The 26482-nt window shown below is 42.2% G+C and overlaps 1 long non-coding RNA gene across 1 annotated transcript in view; it reads right to left on the minus strand.

Annotated features, from left to right (window-relative positions):
- Window positions 1–26482, minus strand: part of LOC112989788 (uncharacterized) — a 103573-nt gene that overhangs the window by 60311 nt on the left and 16780 nt on the right. Inside the window, exon 4 of the long non-coding RNA XR_010391161.1 lies at window positions 11722–11778. This is a non-coding gene — a long non-coding RNA (uncharacterized LOC112989788). The remainder of the gene's footprint in view (window positions 1–11721; window positions 11779–26482) is intronic.

Genomic DNA, 26482 nt, shown 5'->3' on the forward strand with positions numbered 1-26482 from the left:
CTGCGGACTACAAGGACCGAGATCCACGACCAGCTCATAGGGCTTCCGGCTGAATGAGTGAAGTAACCGATACTGCACGCCTTGGCACGAAGCAGATCTCAGTGCTCACCTGAACAAGCTTGCTGATTCCAAGTACCACTGCCCTCTTTTTGATGAGGGTTTTTGCTCTTTAACTAGCTTTATAATGTTGCTCTGCATACACGCAAAGATTTTGAATTGCTATTTAATATTAATGCAGTTTTTAAAATCAGAGAAAAAGGATCTAATTTTTTTTTCCTTTAAAAAAAAGCCACATCAGCTTCAAAATTACAGCTATAAACATCACTACTAGATATGGGCACGTTCAGAAGCTGTTCAAGGCTGTAGTTTGTCCTGTACACAAGACTGTACAGAAAAGCAGCAAGAGAGAAACAGCAAGTCACTGAACATTCAAAATGTCACATTTATAGTACGGGCTCCCCAGAAATCTGTTATGGTCCCATGAAAACCCTGACAGTTCCCTCTTTCTACTTGTGAAAGTGTGATTTACTTAACAAGCTGGGTTATTTAGATTTCTTGTTAAAGATTTATGGTTAATTAGTAGTCTGAAACCTACTTAACTCATGTATGCGTCAGTCATTTTAACTATCATTTCTGACCTGTTTGACAGGGATCCATTGCTCATGTTTCCAATATCAGTTCTGCTGACATAATAAAACTCCTAATGTGGCACATTTTTCTTTCTTCCAGTGATGTTTTAATTTACTTCCATGGACAAAGTTAATTTTATGTATTTCAGCTTCTCTAATCTCTGATCACTGTTTGTGTTTACGAAAAAAAAATCATATTAAGTATTAGGTTGTTTAAGATGATTAGTAAGACTTACCATTGAGAAACATGCTCACAGCTACAATTAAAAGCCACTGTATTTTAGAAATTGGTTGAACAACAACTTTGAAACTTATTTTAAACATGTTCCCTAAATCTGTTTCACACAGTCTCATAGATGGGAGCCTAAGGATTATGTGAAAGAGTAAATCTGACACTGCCTAATATATCAAAAGGACTAGCCTCCATCCACAAAATCTGTAATTATGTATGATTTGCATTAATCCTTAAAAACAAATATAAATCCTTAAAAGAAACAGAAAAAGCAGATTAGGAGTAATATTTTGTTGACTACCTCAAATGATTTATGCCAATTAAGATTATTCCCATGCTCCTACGAAACCTCCTTTCACCCCCACCACTTAGGAATAGGGAGGTGGTGACTGCTAGGACATTTGAGCACTGATGCAATCAAAGGAGTACAATTCATTCTCCTAGAAAAAGGACCAAATGTTTTAAAGCTTATCCAGTGAAAAGTCTATTAGATTCAATGCAGCTTCAAAATGCAAGCTTCAAAACTATCAAACAGCACCAACTGAACAGTCATTTTTCATTATACTTTCAAGATGTCACTGAGATAAATCTATTAAACTGAGTACCTAATGTATGCAAAAGGTTGAACCATTCTAACTCTAAGCCTCGCATACTCCTTGCACCATTACTGCCACGAACAAAGGTCGCTGCTGACGGCAGGAGTCAGAAATGGTGCTATTTCCTTTGCAGAGAAAGGTTGCGAGCATACATGCAAGCACTACTTCAAGCCACGTTCCCTATCTAATAGGAGGATCTTCAGGAACATTTCCTGCAACTGATGAATAATTTTTCAAGTCAAGGCAAAAGAGCTATCATTAAAACCACCATTCTGTTACTTCTACAGGCTACCGTATTAAGAAATCTGCTTGAGCTCTCATTTTCCAATTCACTGTAGGTGAATTTGGAGAAAAAAAAATTTCCTACCTATCACAGATGCTTTAATTTGCCCCTAGATATTAGCAGAGCTTAATGCTGCTCTACGAAACACGTGCTCGAATAAATATCTGTGTCATCTGAAAAGGTGCTGTGCCTGGATATGTTTAAAGTTCAAAAGATGGGCCAACTTTGCTAGCTCCTGCACTGCAGCTCATTTGTATCGCCAGACTCCCCATGACTCAGTGGAAAAAAATCCACAGAGGCCACGATTCAAACAAAAGCATACAGCAGTTGTATCTGCATTCATGAAAAGGTTACACACATGTGTCCACATATGCATGTAATTTAACTGTTTGGAAAGGAACATGTTGGGTCATGTAGTGGCTTTATCGCATGCATTTTTGCTACTGAATTAAATGTATTCATCTTTCAAAAAGCTGTTTCTCCCAGCCATCCCAGAGAGCAAACTGATACTATATACACACGAATCTCATGTGGATTACCTGCACAATTCTGAAAATGGCAGTGTAACACCTATCCTTATGAAAAAGTGACTGAAAGAATTGACTAATACAATGCAAACATATTTCATTGGCATATTGTTAAGAGAAGAACATTAATTGCCAACTATAATAAGCCGAATAAATTAGCATCGCTAGCTATCTGAGGACTGACGTGCATTATCCTGTAATTCATGCTGACTTCTTTAATTATTCAGAAAGCAAGTAAATTATTTTCAAGCTTGCATTTTCTTCTGTTTCATGTTGCCCTTGTGGCTTCTAAAGGTTTCTAAAATTTTCCCTATTAAATACAAGTCTCTGTCAGATCTGCCAAACACTGTTAATTCAGCCTATTCTTCCATGCAAATATATCTAGATGGCAATTGAAATTGTCGTCTCACCTGTAAGATTTGCAAGATGTTAGTCTTACCTGCAAAACCTGAAAGACTGAAGCCCCCGTGCCAGGGCTAAACACTCTCCTGCCCCACGGCGCGCTCCAGCACCGCGGACAGCGCCGCCCCACACCCGCAGCCGGGGGGACAAGAGGTGCATCAACAGATTCAAATTTGGTAAGTTTAGTGTTTGTGGGTTCCGTTATCCAAACAAGACATTACCCATGTTTATATCTGTTTAGGTAACCATAACGTGGCTGGGACCAGTGATATTAATCACATTCAAAAACAATTTTTTATTGAGCCACCAATACTTCAAACTCACAGGAAGGCCAAGCACTACAGGGAGCTCTGGTTTTGAAACACGCAATCTCCACGCTCTTCCTTGATCTATTTATTATTCACAAACCAGTACTTATCTGCCTCTAGGCCGCCCTTTCACTTCCATTCATAAAGATTATTTTTAGCTAGAGCAAATGTCAGAGTATGAGTAAAATTAAAAATGCAATTAACATTGCCAGAAATAATGAGTTGTTTAATCACCCTAGAAAATTGGCCTTGCAAAGAGCCAATAAACTTTCAAGTGCTTTTGTTACCAATCAAGCTAACGATCAAAAGAATATCACATTGCTTGCATTACCCAGGTACAAGAGTCCAAGAGTTGGGGCACCAGAGCAAGGGGAAGATTTTGTCACGAACCTGGCGGAGAACGTTAACGAGACTTCGCCGTCCCTCCCGCTCCCCTCTGGCTGCTCGAAGCAAGGCCATTCGAGGCAGAAATCTGCTGCCGTGGGCCCAAGCATCCCCAGGCACGCCAGGGCCCCAGGCGCTGCCCAAGCTCCCAGCCACCACCACAGTGCTCCCTGCCGCAGGTAGCAACTGCTCCCAACCTCCCCACGGCTTTTTGGAAGAAAACAGCTGTTTACTAGAACTTTAAAGTCTGTAATGTCAGAAGTGTTTAATATGCAGACCCATTTGCCTCACCTCAGGACTGCAAAAAAAAAAAAAAAAAAAAAAAAAAAAAAAAAAAAAAAAAAAAAAAAAAAAAAAAGCGCCCTGAAAACACTGGAAGTTTCTAAATATCTTGCCAAAAAGACACAATTACAATTTTCCACTTGCTGAACTGAAACAGAAAGTGCTGAAGTCATTTGCCTTGGGTCACACAGCAAGTCTGTGCCAAGCCAAGATACATATCCATTTTTCTGAGCTTTCACCCGCAGCTCCAATGCCCTCCGGCCCACCGCCTCCCTCGACGTCCGGGCAAAGGCGAGCACGCCGGCTTTCCTCCCCCCGCTCCTCCGCGCTGCGGCTCCCAGCAGCAAGGGAGCTGCTCGCGCCCTCCAGGCCCCTCGCAGAGCGCCTTCAGCCCAACAGCAGTAGGAAGTGTTGGAAATGTTACTGAAGCTGGTCTCAGTCTCAGTCCTAACTCTAAAATAGACCAGAAAAGCTTCATAAGCTGTAAAACACACAAAATAATTCTTCTGTATTGCTCCATGTACAGAAGAGCTAAACTAAACTTCACAAAAGTGCTCGGTACTGAACCTTGACACAGCAGAGCGCAACAGGGTGGGAGCCGAGCGTGACCCCCACGAGGTCCCTCTTCCTCCAGAACCAGAACTGCAACGCACGTCGCGAGCTGCTGATGCCGAGTGAGCCTCCGAGGCAGGAGAGAAATAAGCCAGAACTGTATCGTCTTAACTTTAGTGAGTGCCGGGATCTTTGTATCAGACAGCACCACACCTTAAAACCTTGGGATCAGCAAGCATCAAGCTATCCAGAGATTTTTGAATTCAAGTGCGTAAGCAGAAAAGAACAAGATTTAGCAGGGTCTGAAATGTAAAATAAAAATAAACACTTTATAGAAGAGATGGAAGAGCACATCTGGCCTAAAGACATGACATTTTTAGAAACGTGGAACAGTTAGGAAGTGTATGCTGGGTCCTGACGGCTGGACAGTCCGGAGCGCCTGGCTGCTCTGCTTCCTCCGACGTGAAATTAGGCGGGATTCAATGCACAGAACATTCTTCTGATCAACGTCTTTATCTTCTTCAAAGCAAATTCCAGATGAGCTTCGCTAGGAACTGACTGAAGGAGTAGGCAGGCAGTTTTGGGGGGTCGATACTCTGCAGTATTGATTTTAACTGCATTACTTCTTCTTTTTCATCCTTATTCCGGCACAAGCAGCACTCAAAGTTTGTATTTTAAAACGCAACAGGTTTCACACGCCCCCAAAACTCACGAGTAAAACCGACATACAGAGAGCTCATCAAAGTACACTATTTGGCTTTAAAGAAACCAAATGCTAAAAGAATCAGTACTTTAGAGCTAGATGCTACGATCACAGTCCTGATATAATACACTACCAAAAATGCCACGCATGCTGCAGCTGGCAACATCCTGAACAGAATATGAGACTCTGTTAGAATGCAACTTCCCCATTAGCACTTTTTATGTACACACAATCTCCAAACACTTTAAATTCTAGGTCGATTTGCACACTTTCGGCTTCAGCTATGGGGACACAGGTCCACACCAACAGCAATACTAACACAGCAGTGATTTGGAAGTTATTGGCTCTTCGCAGCAGATCAGCTTTCACCTGAAAGAATATACAGTGAAATTCTTCAGACGCATAGTTGGATGGCCTTGATTATTTTATTATTACTTTGTTTATTAAGAACACCGCCTAAAACGTGAGGCACTTAAAGTGCCAGCACTGGAGAAGGGAACTGCACCACACTGACGCTACGCAGTACCAGGAACGGCCTCCTCTGCGAGCGAGCGAGACTTTCCTCCCCGTGTGTGTTTGGCGGGTGGCCTGTCCACTTGAGCATTGAGCGTGGTAAGTGCAATGATGGCTGTGTCTCTTGTAAAATAATACATGCCATTTATTACAACTTTTTTGTAACAGAAGCATGAAGCATCCATCAAATAGTAACTTCTTTTATTTGCATCATTCCAGGTTGTATTGTTTAAATGGCCTGCACTGAGAAAGTCTATACAAAACTACCAATGAAGGGCTTAAAATTTTACCCATTTACCAAAAAAAAACCAAACAAACAAAAAAAAAACCCCATAAACTAGAATACAAAAACCCACAAAGCTTTGCTTTACCTGAGCCCTGCTCCACCAGATTTTAATTCTGAGCGTGTACCTGTCACGCAAGGTTAGATTAGCCTCTGTAACCATGTTTATTATAACGGAGATCCTGACAGGCCCTTGACTATAGTGGCAAAAAACGGCAGCACCGTAATTACTCTTCATCTTTAAGATAATCTTCCTGCAATTGTGAAGCTTTTAACGTAGAATAAAATGACAGCCTTGAGTAATTCTCAATTACAACGTAGCCTAGCATCATTTTATCATTTCACCGGGCACTTGCACTCTCTCTGTTCACCATTTCGCGGCACCGCTGAGGCCGGCAGGGACGTCCGGAGGCCGCCGGGGCCGAGCCGCTGCCCCGGAGCAGGGCGGCTGGAGCAGGCTGCCCGCGGCCACCTCCGCTCGGGCGTGCAGTTTGCTCCTGGCAGACACAGAGGCTCTCACCAACGTCGGCACTTCACTGCTAGAGAAACAGCCCCAATTTTTTCATGTTTTATGTCAGGAGACAAGAACGAGTGAAATCTTAGACCTGCTTTCACAAACGGGATCTGACACCCGGAGCACTGGAACTGCCCAGCTCACGCGGGAAGTCTGGCAAAACGCAGAACGAACCCAAAGCTGCAGAGCAGGTCAATCCTTACTCAACGTGCCTTAACTCACAGCAAACTCTTTAAAAGCAACCAGGAGATATAAGGCCAGATCTCCTGTCTTTCACAACACCCCATTGACGAGTCAACACCTCCATGGTTTGACAGGGGCCCTCAGCGGGAGAGCTGCTTCGGAGGGGATCGGGCTGGCAGCGGGCCCCGAGCCGGCACGTCCCACTTCCTCCACCACGCAAGGGCAACACGATGATTCGCTTCAGCTAATGACACAGGTAATCGTAAAGCAGGCTGATCACTGCAAAACATGCAAAACAACCTCGACCGGGTAAGAAAATCAGTTCCCCAGAAGGAGAGAGTGATGCTCCTGACTGACATACTGACTTAGCCAAATCACGCATCCAGCTATACAGAAAAAGCTACACAAATAACAAGATTTTCAGCACAGCAGTTACTAATAATCCTTTAAAGTCTGAAATCCTAAACATAATTTATTTTTCTGGCACTCTTAATAATCTTGGCAATTGCAATGGAAACAAAGTTGTTTTTAGCTAATTTTATCCAATATACCATAGATATTTCAAAATAATACTTTTCTCTTTAAGCATACATTGGAATCAACAATCATACATTTTCCTAATACAGCCTGTCACCTGTATACCATTTTTTGTTTAATGCTGCATTCTTTAAACATTGCACAGATCAGTATGACATTATACATTATGCAGTCTGTAAACCATTCATCAAAATTTCATACTTATTGTAACATAAAAATCAGTGTAGACATGAAGTATGTAGATTATCATACAGTCTAGTGTAAAGCAACACTTGTTTTCTGTTATGCCACAGCCTAATCCTTACTGGAAGAAAATAAAACAAAATATCAACAAAAACCTATCCTGACCCCGCAAAGGCGCTTCAGTAAACAGCAGCTAACACTCACAAAGCCACACGGACACAGAAGAGTATGTTGCAGATGGTACAAAACACCGCGCTCGCAGAACTCGGTGGGTCGCTGGCCCCCAAGCTCAGCAGGAGCCGAGTTTGTCCCGTCATGGTTTGAGCCGGGAAAAGGACCACCGTTCAAGCAAGCTAGCAGATTTCTCATTTATCTCCACATGCGTTTGCAGATTAAAGGCCTTAACATCAGGTTTACTTTTACTTACACCAATAAAAATTTTAATGAACTCAAGGGAGTTGCTCTGAATATATGGATTACCTCGATGGAAGAACTTGGTGCTCAACCCTTTGTCAAGGATATTTTCTGAAGGTTAAAGACACAACGAAAGTTTTTTCTCTTACAGCTGTCCTTTCAGACAGCTACACTTAACTGGCATTAAAAAAATTTCCAATATGGACTTTTTTCCTAAGCTCACATAATGATTTTCCATGTAGGGGAAGCCATTAATGTGATTATTACTTTTCTCTGGACAGAATCAACCCCTAGAAATTTCCAATTAATTTGCAGCTTGATGCATAAAAAAAGTGAGCTTGTGAAACTACCAGAAGAGGTAAATAAATGATTCATGTGGGTTGGTTTTGCATGAATAAATTATTTGTTCTTTCTCTGTGCCTGGTTTGAGAGAATACTACAAAATTAATGCTATTCTATGCAAATAGAAAGCTTTTCTAAAATTCTGACCTAATTATAGGTGTTTGCTAAGAAATACATACTTGGGGCTTCTGGAAGAAAAATTTTTGGTACAATATTAGTGTCATGGAAGGAAAGATTCAAACAACAAAATATGTCATTTGAGGATATTTATTGTAGAGAAATATAAAGGCACTAATATTGCCATTTTCCTAAGCAGTTTTCCCCCTTTTGGAGAGGTGATTAGATTGGTACCCCAAACACCACATCCTTTTAGCTAATGTTTTAACACAGACTTTGATGCAAATGACATCATTGCACATCATGCAAAGATGTGCATCTCAGGAGATTTTCATTAATGTCAATAAAATAGATGACATTTAAATTATCTTGTAGCCAAGGAAACAGAGGAGCACCTGATAAATACTATCCCATGGCTTTATACCTAAGAGGCAGCAGATTTAAGCAGTATGGTCCAAGCCCACAACAGGTGATGGCCAAATTAATTCTTAAAATATTTGGCCTTCAATCATAATGGTACCTGCTGACTTGGGGGGATCTTTAAATAAGAAGAATTGCTCATAAAAATCATTTATTTTGCTATGCTAAAAATGCCAAATTATTTCTCGATAACCACCAATTGAAACAAAAGGAAAATGTCTTCCTGAGGAGCTGTATTTGGCAGAGCTAAAGAAAACAGAAGGATATGGCTTTTTTTCAAATGCATGAGAAATCTTTCAGAGGAATATGACAATCCAGAAGGGAAGTTAAACACCAGCAAAATGCACACGGTTGTACAGGCAGCAGCGATGCGAGTCTCCCCCAGTTTCCCGCTGATGGGCTACTTCTCCAAGTCATATAGCCCATTTTGTAGGAAAAAGTTTCATTTCAAGGATGTCTTGCTTTTAAGTTTTTGAGCACACGACTAAGCTATCACAAGTCCATACCCGAGCTCCCAGCACAGCACAGCAGCTGCTCTGCAGTCCTGCCTACGTGCCCGCCCTTCGCTCAGTGAAGGCAGGGTGTTCCCACCCAAGACCAGCGCAGGAGACGTGCTCAGGGTCAAGTGCAAAATGGGTACACGTCAGACAGGGTTTCACCCAGAGCGAAACTGGCTATTACAGTTCACATGTGAACTCTGCCGGAATAGAGTTTGGAATATAATAATAATGAATATTTTTCCTACAGCTAGCAGCCTACTAGGCCTGTCAGTGATCTAACAAGGAAAAAAACCTGTCTACTTCAAAACAGTCAAAATGAGCGGTCTTAATATAAGCAATGTAATCTGCAGCAAAGAGGAATCAAAGAAATGCCAGAAATGCATTTTCCAAGTACTGCCAGTAGAGAAGAGGGTGACCTTCCTAGCACTGCATCATTCACAAAGATATACAGAGAAAGAGCATCCTCTGATCTCCTTCCTCATCTCAGAGCATATTCTTCTTTCTCATAGAAAGAATAAATATATGTGGCAGATGTGGTCTCCTAACATCTAAACAAATGCTCACTGTACATTGTAAAATACTCCCAAATTACTTAAATAATATAGAACTCCAACTTGGATCTTGCACCAGTTTCATAATTACGTCATTTTACTGATTTAAATGTGAATTTATACCATTGACAACAAAAGCAGGATCAATTTTGATTTTGCAGCTTTTCATTTTTAACTGCTAGTTACTAAGAAATTCTCTTAACAGGATTTCATCAGGATAACTGTCCAAAAATTTTGAAAAAAAGATCCATCACACATCTCAAGCATTCAGATATAAGAAAGCAAAAATTATCAGGCTGGAAACTATCCATATGTGGATAGTAAGATACAAAGCATTCCAAAACTAAAGAATACTTTAAATCTGCACTTTAGCAAAATAAAAGGAAATGTAACACCATAATGCTACTGAGAAGATGGGTAGAAGCTACAATAATAGACAGAAGATTTGTTCTATGTATTTTGTCATCAACTACAATACTTTCTGCAGCAGTATTATGTCAAGACTTTTTGATTATAACGTATTAAGCCCTTCAAGAAGGTACTTAATGACTTATTTTAGATCATTCAAAATGAATGAAATGAGTATTCCCTGTTTGACTGCTCGTGCATATTTTAGGCACATTCACGAGGTAGCACTGGCGTATTTGCAGATATTTTTCCTCAAGGCAGTTCTTCTGCTCTCTTTCTAACTCTAACAACCGCTGTTTGTGTGTGTGATTGATACACAGATACACAGACGGACAGAATCAATCTGAGGTTTGCAAGAGACGTTTTTGCAACAGAATCACACAAGGAGTTCAGTTAACTGATTTGTCTACTCTTCCCTCGGTATCTGCTGTGCTGTTAGGATACAATCTCTTACCTTCAGTTATGGTCTTCATTCCTTTGTACACATCTGTATCTTGCTGTATTACAACACACGTTATTGAATGATCCCACATGATACCAAGTGATTTAGGCCACTTTTTGTATTTTATTAAATATGGATGAAGATGTAATAATTACTCTATCGGCCTTTTTTTCAACTGCAAATTTAAGTAGCAATAATTCATATTTGTTACAAGATCACTGAATAGCAAACTAGATACAATCCTCCAGTAGTGATTCCTCTTTGACAACCACCTCTGTGTAGCTACACTGAAGGGCAATATGCTATCTTAAATTTGTGAGATAGGCATTTAATTTAAATTTATGGAAAGTAATTCTCTGAAAGGTTGGTCCACAAAGCAACATCACATTTCTTAAGTTCTAGTCAACTTCTCTTGCTCCCCATATGTTCCTTAACAGCAGTACGGGCATGATGCCGTACTCAGGTACTTCCTCAGTGCAAGATGCACCAGAAATTTCATTCCCCAAGAGCAAGCAGCTAAGCCTGAACTGACTTACATCTAGATGTATCAGGCAGATTTTATAAATAATGTGGGTAATTAGCAAACTAGAGGTTAAACAATCACAGTACACTGGTACTTTATTCCTAGCTTGAATGCCCTTGATAGAAATCAGTGAGGTATCTACTCCAAACATTTCTGTTTCTGTGCACAATGTGGCTGCTAAAATTCAAAACAGATAATTTAGTGGGTGGATCTGTAATTAAATTATTATGGCTCATATCTAATTAAAACAGATTTCACGGCACATTTCAAGCTGTGGTTGTATGTCAGTTTTAAGTTGCCTCACACGGCTTGGCAAGCAATCACACTGAAGGAGGGCAGAGAGAAACAGCATCCCAGACTAAGAAAAGGATCTAAAAATAAAAGTGTTTTGGAATGACTGCCTTTCATTTTGAACCCAGCATTTCATTGCTGGCATGATACCATCCCACACCACAGATTTCTGAAACAGGCCTTGAGTCTCAAAGAAATAAGAAACAACTAAAAATGTACAGATCACCATTGTATCTAGGTTCTGTACGCAGCTCAGCAAAATGCAGTTGAATAAAGTCATTCTCACTTCATGGAAAAATAGTTTCAGAGAGGCTATACAATTACAAGCCAGAAAGGTAGCCTGTTAAGACACACCATGAGCTCACAGTATTAAAAAGTACTGGGTTCTACTATAGCATAGAGCATCCCAGCTGGTTTTACTGGTGTGTAGGGTAGACATAAGCACGCCCCAACTCCTTTCTGCTGCCTTGAGAAACGCCATCTCTGCACCCTCAGCTGTCAGTGCCACCACATGCTCTCAACGTCGAACCAAGGGACACAAGCAGGGTCTTGATGTGTCAAGATGTGGTAAATCACTTTCAAATCTTAGAGGACGGACTTACCCTTCTGGACGGTAACCGAACATTTCTACTTGCTCTGTGGCACACTATCTTCCAGTTCTACAAGGGAAAATTATTAAAAAAAAAGTTAAACTGCATTGAAGATGAGAATTTTGCACTCTAATAATATTGTGGTTCAATGTGAAAACGAAGAGTAACTCATCCGAAAAGCAGTGTTATTTTTAATATTGTCACAAAAGATGCATTCAAATTTTGAAAAATATTCAAAAGTCTAGTGTTGCTATAATTTCTGTTTGGACAAGTATTTACGACTATTTTGCCCTTACCATACATTACACTCCAACATGCTGATTAGTCCTCTGTTGATCCAATTCTTTGAAATAATCAAGGATTATCATCTCCAGGAATTTGGAGCTATTTGGTCTTATTGCACATGAACTGTTAAGTATATCATGATGATTAATTCAGGTGTCATGTGTTTACACATGATGGTAGCATGGCTGCTGTTCCTCCAAACAATGAAAAACACTCAAAGATAAATGCAGGACAACTCAGACATTAATGTACTCCCTAAAGTAAAATGAAAAAATTAACTTTCCTGCATAAAACTACTGTGCTTTTGTTGCCTTTGCAAGAGTCTCTTTTGGGACATTCTGCTCATTTTGCATTCAGAAATGAGAAAGATTTAATGTATTCATCAATCTTTGTCTAGCCTCGCCTATAGATCCTTATTATAAATTTGCTTGCCTAAGTATTTGCACTGGATTGCACGTACTTTCCTCTGGGTTATGTATTTTGTAGCCTGCTAGATCCATTACAAAATTTTTCATCTTCACAGATAACAAAACTTGGGAAAACATTTACACAGAACACGTATTGTACTAACACACACACAGACATACACACATACATAATTAATGCAAGCAGGGTAACATATCTGGCTAGTAGTATGTGCCTTAATAGCTACATTAATAAAAGCCAGTCGTCAAGACATCATTATTGCAATGCTATTGCTCAGATTCTGGCACCTCTCTTCTTGTGCTGTCTGTCGTGGTATCCTTTGCTTGGAGCAAATGTTTTACTGGAGATACAGGAAGGATAAAGGCACTGTCACCAGAAAAGTAGTATTTTAATTACTTCAGAATTAGTGGTTAAGCCAAATTCACTTTACTATCAAGTTGAAAAGAGCCAGCCTGAATCCGGGGCATACGTGACCACGGTAAGTAGCACGTTACATGATGACTTCAAATATGGGTTTTATACACACACACACATTTACATGGCTGAGCGTATGAAACGTCTCTCACATTACAAGAGGCGTCCAACCAAACCCGTACAGACGTAAGAAGGGATGTTCTCAAACCACATCAACGATGAGCAAGTATCCAGTATCCAGCGCCTGCGAGGGGCTCCCTCCACAGCGGCAAGCGGCCAAGAAGGTGGGATGCCTCCGGGAGAGACGCATGTCTCCTCCGCATGCTGCGCTGCATACGACACGCCACGAGACTCAGCTGTCATAAGCTACACCGTGATCCGCTCTGGACAGACGGGTGAGCACGGCGTGCTTCAGCACCGAAGTCCTGCGGGGCAACGATCCCTCCGCACCCCAAAGGCGGGTGTCTCTCCTGCAGCTGCCTGCAATGCCACCGAGGAAGGAGAACAAGCTCCTTCTAGCTGATGTTTCTCCAGGGGCAGAGACAGGGGAAACAGAGCTAGCACCCTAAAAACCCACTGAAATAAACTTCTGATCGTTGAGACTACACAGTCTTTTCCAATTTTATTTCTACATCAAATTTGATATTCAATAAATTGATATATTTTTTAGAAGACTTGAAGGTGCTGAAGTCTCCATGGGAGAGAACCCACAACAGGACCAAGCATCGAAAATCCAGCTCCAGCCTCCACTGGACCTCCACATCCATCTCATCTGTTCTGCTCACTAATTATTTTACCTCTCTCTTTTTTCCATACTTTTCTTTATGCACTTAAATACAGTTGAAATGTAATCGCATACAAAACAGCCTGGTTCATCAAGGAATTAATAAGTCTGTAAGTGCTATTATAAAACTTGAATCAAAGACACTGAACACTGCCACTGCAAAGCAATTATGTCAATGAAACTATCGGCAACGTGAAGTGCTCTTTCATTAATAAAGAGAATGCAATTATTTTTCTGCCTCCTTCTCTTATCCTATTAGTCTGACATATAGGAACAGACGTGCTGAACAGGCTCACTGCTCGCAAGCGGCTTTGCCTCTCGCAGCACGTGCACGCGAGGGGCCGTCGCCGGTGCATTCCCTCTTCACGCTTAACTAAACGGCTGATGTTCAACAGATTACACCTACTGTCAGCACTTGAAACCTGGCCATCAACTTAAACTTCTGTTGACAACTAAAGCGAGCAGTGTCCTGAAACCATCTAACCTTCACTAAATATTAAACTGATTTCCAAACGGGTAGGACAGGAGCATATATAGCATGAGAGAGCTGGAGGGAAATCACACATGGCATTTTCAACTTTATTTTCTTATTAAGAGCCTGGTATCTTCACCAACACGGATAAAGATGAAGATTTATTGTTAAAACACAGTTGCTCGCTGTGATGACACACTGGCATAGCGTAATCCTGGGGATTCTTTCTGACACTGTGTTGCTAAGAAGCATAGAGCTACCCCAGCTTTTTTTTTTTTTTTAAACCTAATTCTGTATATCTTTTTACAACAATAGTGTGTGATAGAGTAATTTCTAAAACTCCTTTTGCCTCACCATACATCCTAAGCTAAAGAAAATCAAGACCCTACATGAAATGGCATGAATAATTCATTAAGTCATTCAAATGCTACTGTATCAAGGAGAGAAGTAAGTCTGAACCTAGTATTATGGTCTCTATAAAAACAGGTAAGCTGTCTTTTAAATTATTTACAAAACCGAGATGCTACTGCTTGTGAGCCTTCCCGGAGCACTTTGAGCAGCTGCAGACGTGCGAGGCTCAGCACCAAACTCCCAGCTACAGGCAGAAACAGGTCTGTAAAAGTTTAAGAATATAGGCAAGGCAAGGCTGGTACCAAGAGCTAATACCTCTTATTAAGTCATTGATACAGCTGGAAACACCAGATCAGCTTTGAGTACAAAAAGCTTTTCTCAAATCTAAAAAGGCAACAGCCCATTTCTGATTCAGCTATCCTATCTGAAAGATAGCTGAGCTATCCTGACTGTCCTAACTGAGCTATCCTAAAGGAACTATGCAATGATCCTACATAAAATATTTGTTGGCATATGAGAATGACAGGAAATCAATTACAGAAAGCTTTGTTTTCCTTTAAGACAGTGAAAGGACTTTTGTTCCAAGGAAAATAGTTGCTGCCTTTCATTTTGAATCACGAAACACTGGAGCCTTACATTTCCTCAGCAATGCACCATCGAGATGCTTGAAACACTTTGGAAGAAAATGTCTGCAAAGCCAAGCAATCTGAGATGACTGTACAGTATTCCCATCTATCCTCAGATAACTGCAACACGTAGTTGGATCTCAGCAAAGTACTGGAAAAGCCATGTTCATTCATACCTAACTTGCAAATTGCCCTGCGTGACTGCCTGGGTCTGATATTCTGTCTGATCACTGCACCGTGCTTAAACGCCTTTGCAAGAAAGTAGTTAAAAGTATCTTTTTTCCTCCTAAATGTCTCGTGGCGCGTGAAAAAAGAAAAAATTCTTGAAATACTGAGTATTAAAGAGAGTTCAGGTGACTTTAATGACGGGCTTCTCACTGACAAGGATGAAGTTACAATATAATTAGGGCTATTAATTGAAGAAAACTTGACCAATAGCTTAGCTGCAACCTTGCTCTAGCAGATGGTCTAGCAGAAGATGGAAACACAAGTTAATGTGTTTTTTATAGAAAAGAGCAGGAAGAATCAGGGTAATTCTCCCTGATCTCCAATTGCTCCCCCCACACCACAGGATGCTGGGGAACAGGGCGCGCTCAGCCTGGAGAAGAGGAGACGGGATCTTATACACCCAGACACGTTTCCTTCTCTGCCAACTTTCTAGTCATCTGGCCAAGCAGTAGAGATTAGTTGGCGCGTAATCAACTTGACGATGTTTATGGTCCTTGAACTACCAGCATGACAAAGGTACAGGGTGAACCGCGAGGCAGCAAGGGCCGAGGAGAGCACCAAGGTGGGAAGGCCACAAAACCCGCGTCCCTTCGGCCGCAGGCGAACGCAGTGCCAGGCAGTCTCACAAGCATCAAATTAAATCCCCTCTTTGCTCTTTGAGTAACCTTTGGTAATTGTGAGAAAAATATCGTGATGCTCTTCCACTTGAGGGTAGCATATATCATGGTGTCTATCGAAACATTTTAGCAGTAATAGGAACATCTTTCAGGAGAAAATGTCTTTTCTTACAAATGCATAAAAATATATTTAAAGTTAGGAAAGCAGAACAAGTCATGGAAAAACTATGGTGAAAGATTCCCCCATAGATCTTTATCCGCTTGCGTGCTCTTCTTTTCTTTTTCTTTTTTTAATCTCCACCTGAAAAGTATTAGACTTAAAGTCTACAGAATTAGAAACTGATTCAGTCTAATATAAATATAAGAAGCAAAGCTTAAACTCAACTGTAAGGTCAAACTTGCAATTTCCAGTACAGAAATTAAATTCTCCCCAACACAGAAAAATTCTGATTCATGCAGTCCCTTGTTCCCTTGTTTTTAATTTCTTAGGCTTTGTTTCAGTTAAATCTCAAATATTAAACATTCTAGTACTTTAAAAAGGATTAGCTCTTGCAATACTTCGATGGACTAACAAAACTTGTAAATGTTCACCTGCACCCAAGAACAGCAGAAAAGCCGCTGCAGCCCTTGAATTCGATGCAGTTGTGCTGACTTAGAGTGATTCAGGATCTGGCTCAAAGCATCAGAGTTATTTCCTTTCAATTATTGATTCAGGACAAAAATTTCAAACCCACAAAAGGCCCATTAGAAATTACTAAGTTGCAGTCTTCTATATATGTTGTTAAAAATATCCTCTGCATTTCACTTGCCCAAAGCTGAGCAAAGAACCACTCAGAGCCTTTGTACGAGCTAAGACAGGAGCTGAAGAGGGGCTGTTCACGCACTGCAGACTTCAGCCTTTGTGCCATTATTTTTCTGACAGTCACCGCAATTGCCAATTTAGCCCCAATTTCCCTCTCCAACTTGCAACTTAGCTTGTTGAATTATGGGGCTTTGGCCAGACGATACGCAATTATTTTAAGATCATTATTACATTCAATTCTGCTTGGAGGCTCCGATTCTTCCAGATGCTCCCCAACCAATTTCTTCTTTGCTGCGTTTCATCTCATTGGGAACAGCACTCGTTTCTTCTAAGCCATTTTGTTACTTCATTGCCATCTTACTTGACATCTCCATGACCCATGCAAAAGCACAGCCACTGCGCTTGCAGCCTGACTCCGCCGGGTCTTTTTTCTTTTTTCTTTAAATAAGCGATATACAAGGAAATCAATCAACAGAAACACGGCGCTTCCTACTACTGCTACTCAACTCTTCAGCACTGAAAACATTGACGATCACCCTCCCACGCAGAGAAGCAGATCACCCCTCACAACAGGAGTCAAAACACTCGGAAAATGGTTTCTTTCCACGTCTCTTTTCCCGCAGTGCTTACAAGAGAAGGGACTGAGTAACCGAGACGGTCCCTGCGCGTCCTTATGTCCTGTCCTGCAAACAGCTCGTGAGAAGCAACAAATTAACTCAAAATGTTTAACAAAGAGCAGCTACAGCAAAAGATATGGAAAAACAGAAGCTACCGAGGGAAAATAATCTCTTACACGGGAATGGGGAAAATGCATTTTTGTGGCTTCCACATCATCAGCACAGATCTAGTAAAGCAGAAATATCACAGTAGACAACGTACAGCTGGTGGGAGCAAAAATGGAGCATTTCTTACCCTGGACTTGTACCTCATGCTAGCTGCACACGAAGGATATATCCCATGAGCGCCAAGGAACACCAGGAGGAGCCATTTATTATCAAAAAAATCTTTCCTTACTTGCTAATTTTAGACAAACCTTTAAAGATTATCTCAGAAAAACTACCACAGACAGAATTCAAGGCTGCCTTTCCCAAACATCACCTCCCAGCATGAACTTCCATCAGTAGATGGTATCACATATAATCTGTTTTATTTCGTATCCTTTCAGCAGAATTTTATCCTGTCAACAAAAACCCATCCCGAGGGCTGGTTCTGATCCATCACATTACCTGGGACCTGGCTACATGCAAATCCACCTCCATCCTCATTTCACGGATCAGTGCCACTTCTCAGTGGTCCCAAAGTGTCACCGAGGGCATTTAAGGTTAAAGTCCACACAAAGATACATCATCCAGCAAGGGGTGAACACCCACCGGGGCTGCGAACTTGCTTCAGGATACAGCTATTTTACTTGCCCTGAGATTAGAACAAACTTTTGCAAACTTTTAAACACAGAAAGTACAGTTCTTCCTAAGGGACGGACAGGGAGCTGGGCTTCCCCCTCCAGACTCCCGACCCGCTCTCGGCTCCGTGTGATAACGGTGCCCTTGGCTACATCATTCAAACCGTCTGAAATCAAGTTAAACAGCGAGCAGAACAGAGGAAATTCAGAACGAATACTGAGACAGATAGAGATTGCTTGAAATTCAGCTATGGGTGTGCTTCCAGCTGACACACCAGCAAGCCAAAGAAAAAAAAAAGGGGGGGGGGGGTTATTTCAGTGGGTGGAACAGTTTTATGACAGAGGGAAACAAATTTTCACGGGTATGACTGACGTTTCTGGAAACTATTTTAGCTTTGTTTCCAACCATCACATCAAAATAGATTCAGGTGTTTCTATTCAGATCAGCACCGTAATCAAAAGACTAGAAAACACCTCTTTCCTGCTACACCGCTTTGAAGTCACCTCCTCATTTTGCATGACGAATTCGCGCACCCCCCCCCCCCCGAAACCCACAACGCTTAACGAAAAGAGATGCCAACTTCAGTGCAGCTTCCAAAACCGGGGCGGGTTTTGTTCAGCACCTTTGCAGTGGTTCAGCAACGATAAAAAAAAAACTTCCCCTTTGAAATAATAGATATTCTTCATTATTGGGGAAAAAAAATAAAGCAGTGCTCTCCCAAAACGCCAGGCATTTTCGGAGCTGTGATTACTTCCAGAGTCATTGCTAACCCTAGCAACCTACGTAAGTATTGGAGGTTATATCCACGCTGAAATGTAAGCGTTACATAGAGGGATAGATGCGATAATGTCACAAGGATGATCCTATACCAAAGCCAGGACCTCACGCCTTGCCAGTCTATCACCAGAATTCCTCGTGGCGGCTCGCAAACGGGCCCGGCCAGACAGGGACTGCTCTCCTTCCAGCGGCACCAGGACAACATCCCCTCTTACGACTTTTCCCTGATGTGACTTGGAGTCACAATATCTAAACACTGAGAACAAACTGGTTTATTCATTACTTTTACCAAATGCTGTTATGCTCAAAGAGCTGTTACCACCCCACATCTCTGAGGCCTCTGACGCTCATGATTCGTCCAATTGGCCATTGATCTACAAGGATGTAACCCAACCATCAACAGCTCACAGGCCTAAGCATCAGGACCAGATTTACAGCTTCTTCCGAACATTTTCTGCAATCCATTGTCCAAACTGCAACTGGAAATTCTGTGCAGAAGTGCAAGAGTTCAAGGAAAAAGCACCGAGTTTATGAAGTCCCATGGCACAGTCTGTATTTCTATTAGACTGCCCCAAAGTCTGGCAATCCCAAGGGGCTGGAGTATGTACGAGCAGAACACAAGTGCGGTCAGATAGAACAGCCCTTCCTGGGTTAAAAACAAACAAAAAAAATTACAGTCAAGCCATCGGCTATCCGAGAGAGCAATAAAGCAATTCCTGAAGCACAAATATTTACCGGCAGAACCCAGCTCTCTGAGCTCTGAGTTACTGGCAGGTTGTGACTATGTTTTCAAAGAGCTTTCACCTTAGTAGCTGCTCAGCACTATCCAAACAAAAGCAGCAGCAGTCAGAGCCGACTCTTCATTTCATATCCAGAAGAATTAAGTTAAAATCGAGACAGCGTGTGCATTCCACTAGCTGTACAGCTCTGTGCAGGCAAAGAAGAAATCCGACTGATGGACGTGGAAAACACTTGTATGAATACATTTAAATCACAAGCAATTTAATATGACAATTAATTTGAAAGACACCAACTAAAGAACAGCATTTTAGAAAATATTTCCCTCCAGCCAATTAGCGCTCAAACCTCAGAACCCAAACACAGAAACGTAGAATAAATATTATTTAACGTTATCATAGGCTATTAATTTAATCCAGTAAAATATCACAAATAATTATGAACTATCCTACTACTGTACCCATATATATCAGAATGATAAATAAAAACCATCTGATAGGTCTGAATCACTGGAATGGTGGGAAATCTCTCTCAAGCTGCTCTCCACAAGCACCGAACGAGTTTGTTCTGAATCACCTACTTTTTTTCTTTTTTTCCTTAAGTTGAGGACACAGCGGGATTTCTGAAGACAGAAGATGACATGTAAATGAGGCAGAATCAAAATAACATACACTACCCTGGCTGCTTTGGTGGGCATCCGGGTTTAGTCTAGAGTTAGGCTGCTTCAGCAATGAAGAACATCAGAAGAGGGTTAAAAGATCCTGTTGCCTGTCCTCAGCTAACCTGCATCAGTGAAGCTGGGAATGAAGTCCAAAAGCTGGTAGAAATGCAGAAAGTTATAACAAAAATTGGACAATGTTCCACAACTTACTACTCCTGGTTTGAACTAAAGCAGCAAGGTTACCAGTCTCCTTTGCGTAACGGCAACACTTGGAGCAGGACGGCTGCAGCCTGCACGCGCGGGATATAATTACCGTCAAACCGAGCGGAACCCCAGAAGGGGCGAGCGCGCTGCTCCCGCTGCGCAGCGTTCTGGAGTGCGAGAGCTGTATCGGTACAGGCTGGCGCTAACACTAGCCATTTCTCCCAGCTCTTCTCTGCTTGCTGTGAAAAATAATGATCTGTTGATCTTGGTTTGTCATTTGTACCGTGTGCCCACTAAGTCAGCATCTGTCTCCTCCTGGATCGTCCTCTGTAATGCTCACCAACTGTCAAAACAAAGCCTTCTTGAGATACTTTTAAAATCATATTTGTCAAAAAGCCCTGACGATAATGGCCATCAAATTTCACCAAAGCCATCCGCAATGGTGATATGACCATGGGGATGTCTATACAAGCAGGCGTATATTTGTGCTGTGCTCCTACTATTAGTGCAATTTACAAGCATTATTTTGCATTGTCATTATGGAAAGTGAGTGTGAACGGTCTGTGCTCAGTTACAAAATGGAAAAAAAGCCTTATCACGACAAATTGACAGAAATAATTTGACTCTCAGAATACCATTTATTTGATCATCGTTCCTTCAGCAGGCTAGCAGGGCTTCTCCTCCCTGGACCCCAGCGGAAGGGCTCCAAGGAGCATCCCATTGCTGTGTCCTGCCTCAGCATGATCGCATGCCTCTTCCACAAACACGAGGCACCACATACACCCACAGAGGAAAGACTGAAATCCTAAAGAAAAACACTGTGACTACCCTGAAATAAAGTCTACAAGAAAGTTTCCACTAGCAAAGCTTCCCAGTGGCTGTCACGAACCTGCAACGCCCGTGCCCAGAACTCACCATGCTGCAGCCGGAGAGGTGCGAGCGCAGCAAGCCGCGGATGAGGTGCATCCCCTGCACAGGCCGGGGGGCTACGCATGCCCGTGCCCACCTTTACCTCCAGCTCTGCCACCCCGCCGGCCGGCACAGACCGCAGCTCGGCCCCTGCAGCCCCGCGGGCGCTTTCCTCCTTCCCGGGCTCCGAGCGGACAAGCCCGGCATCTTCCCGCAGGCACCGAATGCTGGTTCCAGCCATCTCTGCCAGGCAGAGGAAAGGGATTTCCACCGAACAGTCACACTGCAAGATTCCCTGAAAGCTAATCCCTCAACCAAGTGCTGGCGTTCCTCATTTGAATTCAGCGCTAGTAAATGTTTAATAATCCTATATTAAAAATTATTAGAGATTGAATTGGCTCATAGGGGAAAAAAAAACAGAGGGAAGTCATTGGTGCTTTCAGAATTAAAAATTAATTCATTTTGACATTTTGGAAAGTAATGTCCAGAGATGCCAACGAAAGAGCACTGCTTTCTCATGAAAAACAATCTCTGGTGACAGACACGGAAATGAATGATCCTCACGCAAAGGGCAGCCAGGGCACTTGGAGAACCACCTCAGCCGCCCGACCTTCCCACCCAGCTCACCCCTTGCTTAGCTGATGCAGCCTACTCAGCACCCAGTTAGGAGACTGTTCCTATTAATTGGTCAGCATTAACGATCTCTCCAAGCAGACATTTAATTTTGCACTGAACTCACCTGCCTTTATTGACTTCTCTCCAGAATTTGCAATCGCATGTAAAGGGTTCCCAGCTGCCTGTCACACAGCCTGCTCCTGCCAGCGCAAACCCGCATCACCGGGCAGGTCAGGCCAGAGAAGGAACAGAAATTGCTAAAGAAAAATCTTACGCTCCAGTCATGCAGACAGTAGGCAACACAGAAAGGCAATGCCAAAGGCACAACTTTGAGCAGTCCTAACTCATAAGAAATACCAAATATTCAACAATGTTTCAAGTAAAACGATGCTTAGGGAAGATTTCAGGTCTCTATGTTTATCTCATCACACAACTGCTAAGCAGCACCCTTCACCCATTTGCATAACCCAGCTGGCAGGCATCTGGCCCGAAACACTTTCTGACTGACTCTTATCAAGAAGCCAAGGACACCCACACGCTGATTCACCTTTCTGCGAGCCCGAAACGCCGTGTCCAAGCAGGCTCGTTCAATCAGGGAATGCTTAGGAAGGAGCAAGCTGGTTTCTGAAGGTTTGCAATTCAGGAGGCAATCAAACAAGAGATTTACCATCAGCAGACAGGTACCGGCAACACTAAATGTCTCTATTCCCTGGAGGGAAGCAACTGTAGAAAACGAAAAATAGCCTGTGTTGAAGCTCCACGGTATCACCCTAAGTGGAGTATTTAAATAGATATTTGTGGCCTTCCATTATGGAGGCTTTCGGTTTATTGTCCTGAAGCCAACTTAGTCGGTACCTTTGAGGAAAGCTCAAGCAGTGGAAGGACTAAGCTTATTAGCAAGATTCAACCTGAAGATGGTATTAAAGTCCTCCCTATTAGTCTTAGTCCCTTCCTGCACCAAAGCCTGGCTTAATTTCTGATTACAAAGAAGGCCCCTGGAAATAGATTCTCATTTAACACTTTAATAACGTCCAAAACATAATAGCTAGGTCCTCCGCTGTACACCCAATTTGCACACACAGCTACCACCTGCGTAAGAAAAGCAGGTAACCGACTGAGCAGTGCCAAGGTCATAATTTGCCATACTCACCTACCTCCCCCCCAGATTTGTGCACAAACTGACATGCAAATTTAGATGGTCCAGTGCATTCCTATCTAAATCATTTGTATAAAGAGCCAGATAGCACAAGAGGATGCAATGCAAAGAGTATTTCTCACTAGGAAGACAACAGTTGCGCCCGGGAATGCCAGTCAGTGTATGCTAACAGAGCCCCAAGCACAAACACTCCTGCAGAGAGGAAGATAAAGCCTACGACCCTAAACCCGAACAGGTCTGCACACGTGCCTGCCCCTAGGCAGAAACCACCCCCAGTACCTACAGCGAGAGTTGCGTTTAAGCTTTTGCAGGATCAGGGAATAACAGGCAAAAGGATAAGCAGAGGCAGCAGAAGATACCACTGAGACAGAAGCACTCCATAAAACGTGCAAGTTAAGACAAAGCAGGATGACATCTCCTCAGTTATTTTCACCTGGAAATATTCTATTTTCAGTAGCAGAGTAGTTTACTTCAGGTCTACCCTTACCTTCACATCCCCCCCAAATATATGCAAACTCCTCCCAGCTCTCCAGTTTTGGACTGTCACTCCCCAACTGAAGCTTTCATCCCTCTATCCCCCATATTCCCCCAGAAGTATTAGCAGTACAGAAACCTTGCTAGAAAGCTGACATTTATTTCCGGGCACAAAAAGGAAAGTTTGGGGAGAAACAGATTTGGGAAGCTGCAAAAAGCTGTCAGATTACCATGTCATAAATGATTTCAGCGTGGACTTTATTCCCCACTTCTCTGCCATGTGGATGGACTATCTACACTACCGTGTTAGTATGTTTTACTCTGCGCAGCCGGAGAATGGAGGAACTGCGAGGCAGTGCCTGCCGTCTCTCAGAAAACAGCCCGTCCTCCTTCCGCGCAGGCACGGGGGACGGCAACAAAGCGAGGCAGCGGCTGGGCCGCCCGTGAATCGGCCCTCTGTGCCCAGCTGCCGCGCGGCGCTGGGGGACGTCACCCTCGAACACACGCGGACATTCACTGCGCTTGCAACCGCTCCGCGTCGCCAAGGAGAAATGAGTGAAGGAAAGCTTTTATGCTATTCGCAGCTCAGCCAATGCCCTGAAAGAGGCAGACAGCACTCCCGATCCCCAAATGTGGCTTCTGTGCCCAGGGAAGAGATGAATAGTGCAGGAAGCATTTCCACTGCTTAGGCAGGCAAGCTGTGACTTCTGCCAGGACTGTTATTAGCAACGTTTCAGTTTAAAATATTCTGCCTTTATGCATAAATCCCACTTAGTGGTGTTCCTGATTAGGCTGTGTGGTATCATTAAAACCATTCCAAAGACACAGGCCATTTATTTAGTACGAATTTTAAGTTATTGTCAGAAAATGAAATTATTCATTTTATGAATATATTTATCTTCATCTTTCCAGTAATACCCTCGGAAGGCTTATCTAACCGCCCTCCCCCTTGCAAATCTCTATTATATCCCAGAGAGAGATAACGAGGCTCATAAAGACTGTGCTCATTGATCAAAAAGACCTTTGGAATCGTTAACAAGGTTCAGATGGCAGAAAGGGACGTGTGATGCCCTAGAGCTCGCTCTCCCCATGGAAAGCCTAAAGTAAAATGGTCCTTAAATGCATAAAAAGTGGTCCGCTACGCCTTGTAATCTGGCTCACTAGAAAGATATTTCCATATTAGACAGGAAAGTGTCAGTGGTAAAGGTGAAGGACCAGAAAGAGATTAATTAAGCAGCTGAAAGAAAGCAGATACAAAAGTTTTGCAGCATAAGACTCTCTCCATTATTTACTGTAGTGGCAAAGTAATAAGATTTAGTTAGCTAGAAATAATGTCTACACAAATTTTTTTTCCTTCTAGATGATCCCAAATCGGATTCTAGCCTAGAAATTTTCCTTCGGAGAATTCTGGAGTTTAAAGAGCACAAATCATATTTAGGCACAGACAAATGATCAAAGCATCAGCCCATTCCTGATACAGCCTTGTGAAATGGCAGCCACTGGGAAACGCTAGCCATTTTGGGGGTTTCCAGAGGAATATAAGGATGTGTCTATATGGATTTAATGAAAGATGAGACCTCTTTGCTATGTTTATTTATGGATTAGGTGCCCAAGTTATAAGGCTGGTTCCTCTATGTTTCCTCTGTAATCGATGGAGACAGCCCGTCCCTTTCAGAGGGCTATTGAAAGTCCTTGAATTAAGCTGCTGCTGACTTACTCTCCAGAGAAGAATGTTTCTTCTCATTGATTATACGCAAGAGACCAGCGTCAGGAGATGAGTGTATCCCCCAGCCTGATGAACCCCGCTGTTTCAATCCCCCAGCTCGATGAACCTCGCTGTTTCAAAGCCTCACCTTATGTGCAAACCGTAGGTGTAGACATCACTTGCCCATCAGTGCAATACAAATCCTTCTTGGGATATATAAGTATGCTACACACATTAAAGAGATGCATTCGTGAGAACATCTTGATTTGAAGCTAGAGAGCAGGCAATCAATACAATTACAATTTAGGTTTTGCAGATAAATGAACTTATTTTACAGGAATTCTGATCAGTGTCCGGGAGCTTCAGATATATCCTTGATAACAACTCAGTACTCTCAAACAATACTCAGAGTTATTGACTTATAAATTACTAAATAAAAAGAAACACCACTCCTTGATTGCCCAGTATTACTTCTTGAAGCATCCAATTTGCCCCTCTTAACAACTCATCATATAAGTTGGTTTGATGGACTCCAGCTCTCCTCATCTATTATTTTCCCATCTTACCATCTGTCCAGGTTTTACAGCAGCAAGCCTACTTTTTAGGCTATTTAGTAGTTAATGAAAGGAAAAAGGAGGAGATGATCATTAATCACTTTGAAATTGTCTCCTTTTGTTTAGATAATGAAACAGGAGAGTTGGTACGAACAGGAGAGCAGCCCAAGTGACTAACTCCATGCCTGCCAGTCTCTCGAGTTGCCAGCAGCAGGATTAGCAAGCAATATGGTACAGACTGACACCTGTAAGCAGTCAAAGAGAAGTGCATGTTTCATCTAATAAGTCATTTTACTACTATTTCACATGCATGAGCTCAGGAAAAAATAATCAACCCAAAAATAATCAACCAATCAATTTACTACTGTTCTCTGCATATCGAGAATTCAGTTCTTACTTCAACTGCTTCTAAAAAACAGCTACAAATACAGTAACAGTGAAAAAGATGAGATGGGAATTTTAAAACTTTGAAGGACATAGCAGGATTTCTCCAAAAAACAAGATACTCCAAGCAAATATGGTTGAAAATGCCAAAACTCAGTGATTCACTGTTTAAAAAGCCTAGGTAATGATGA

This window comes from Dromaius novaehollandiae, chromosome 12, assembly GCF_036370855.1.
Source record: "Dromaius novaehollandiae isolate bDroNov1 chromosome 12, bDroNov1.hap1, whole genome shotgun sequence".
In the NCBI taxonomy this organism is placed as follows: Eukaryota; Metazoa; Chordata; class Aves; order Casuariiformes; family Dromaiidae; genus Dromaius; species Dromaius novaehollandiae.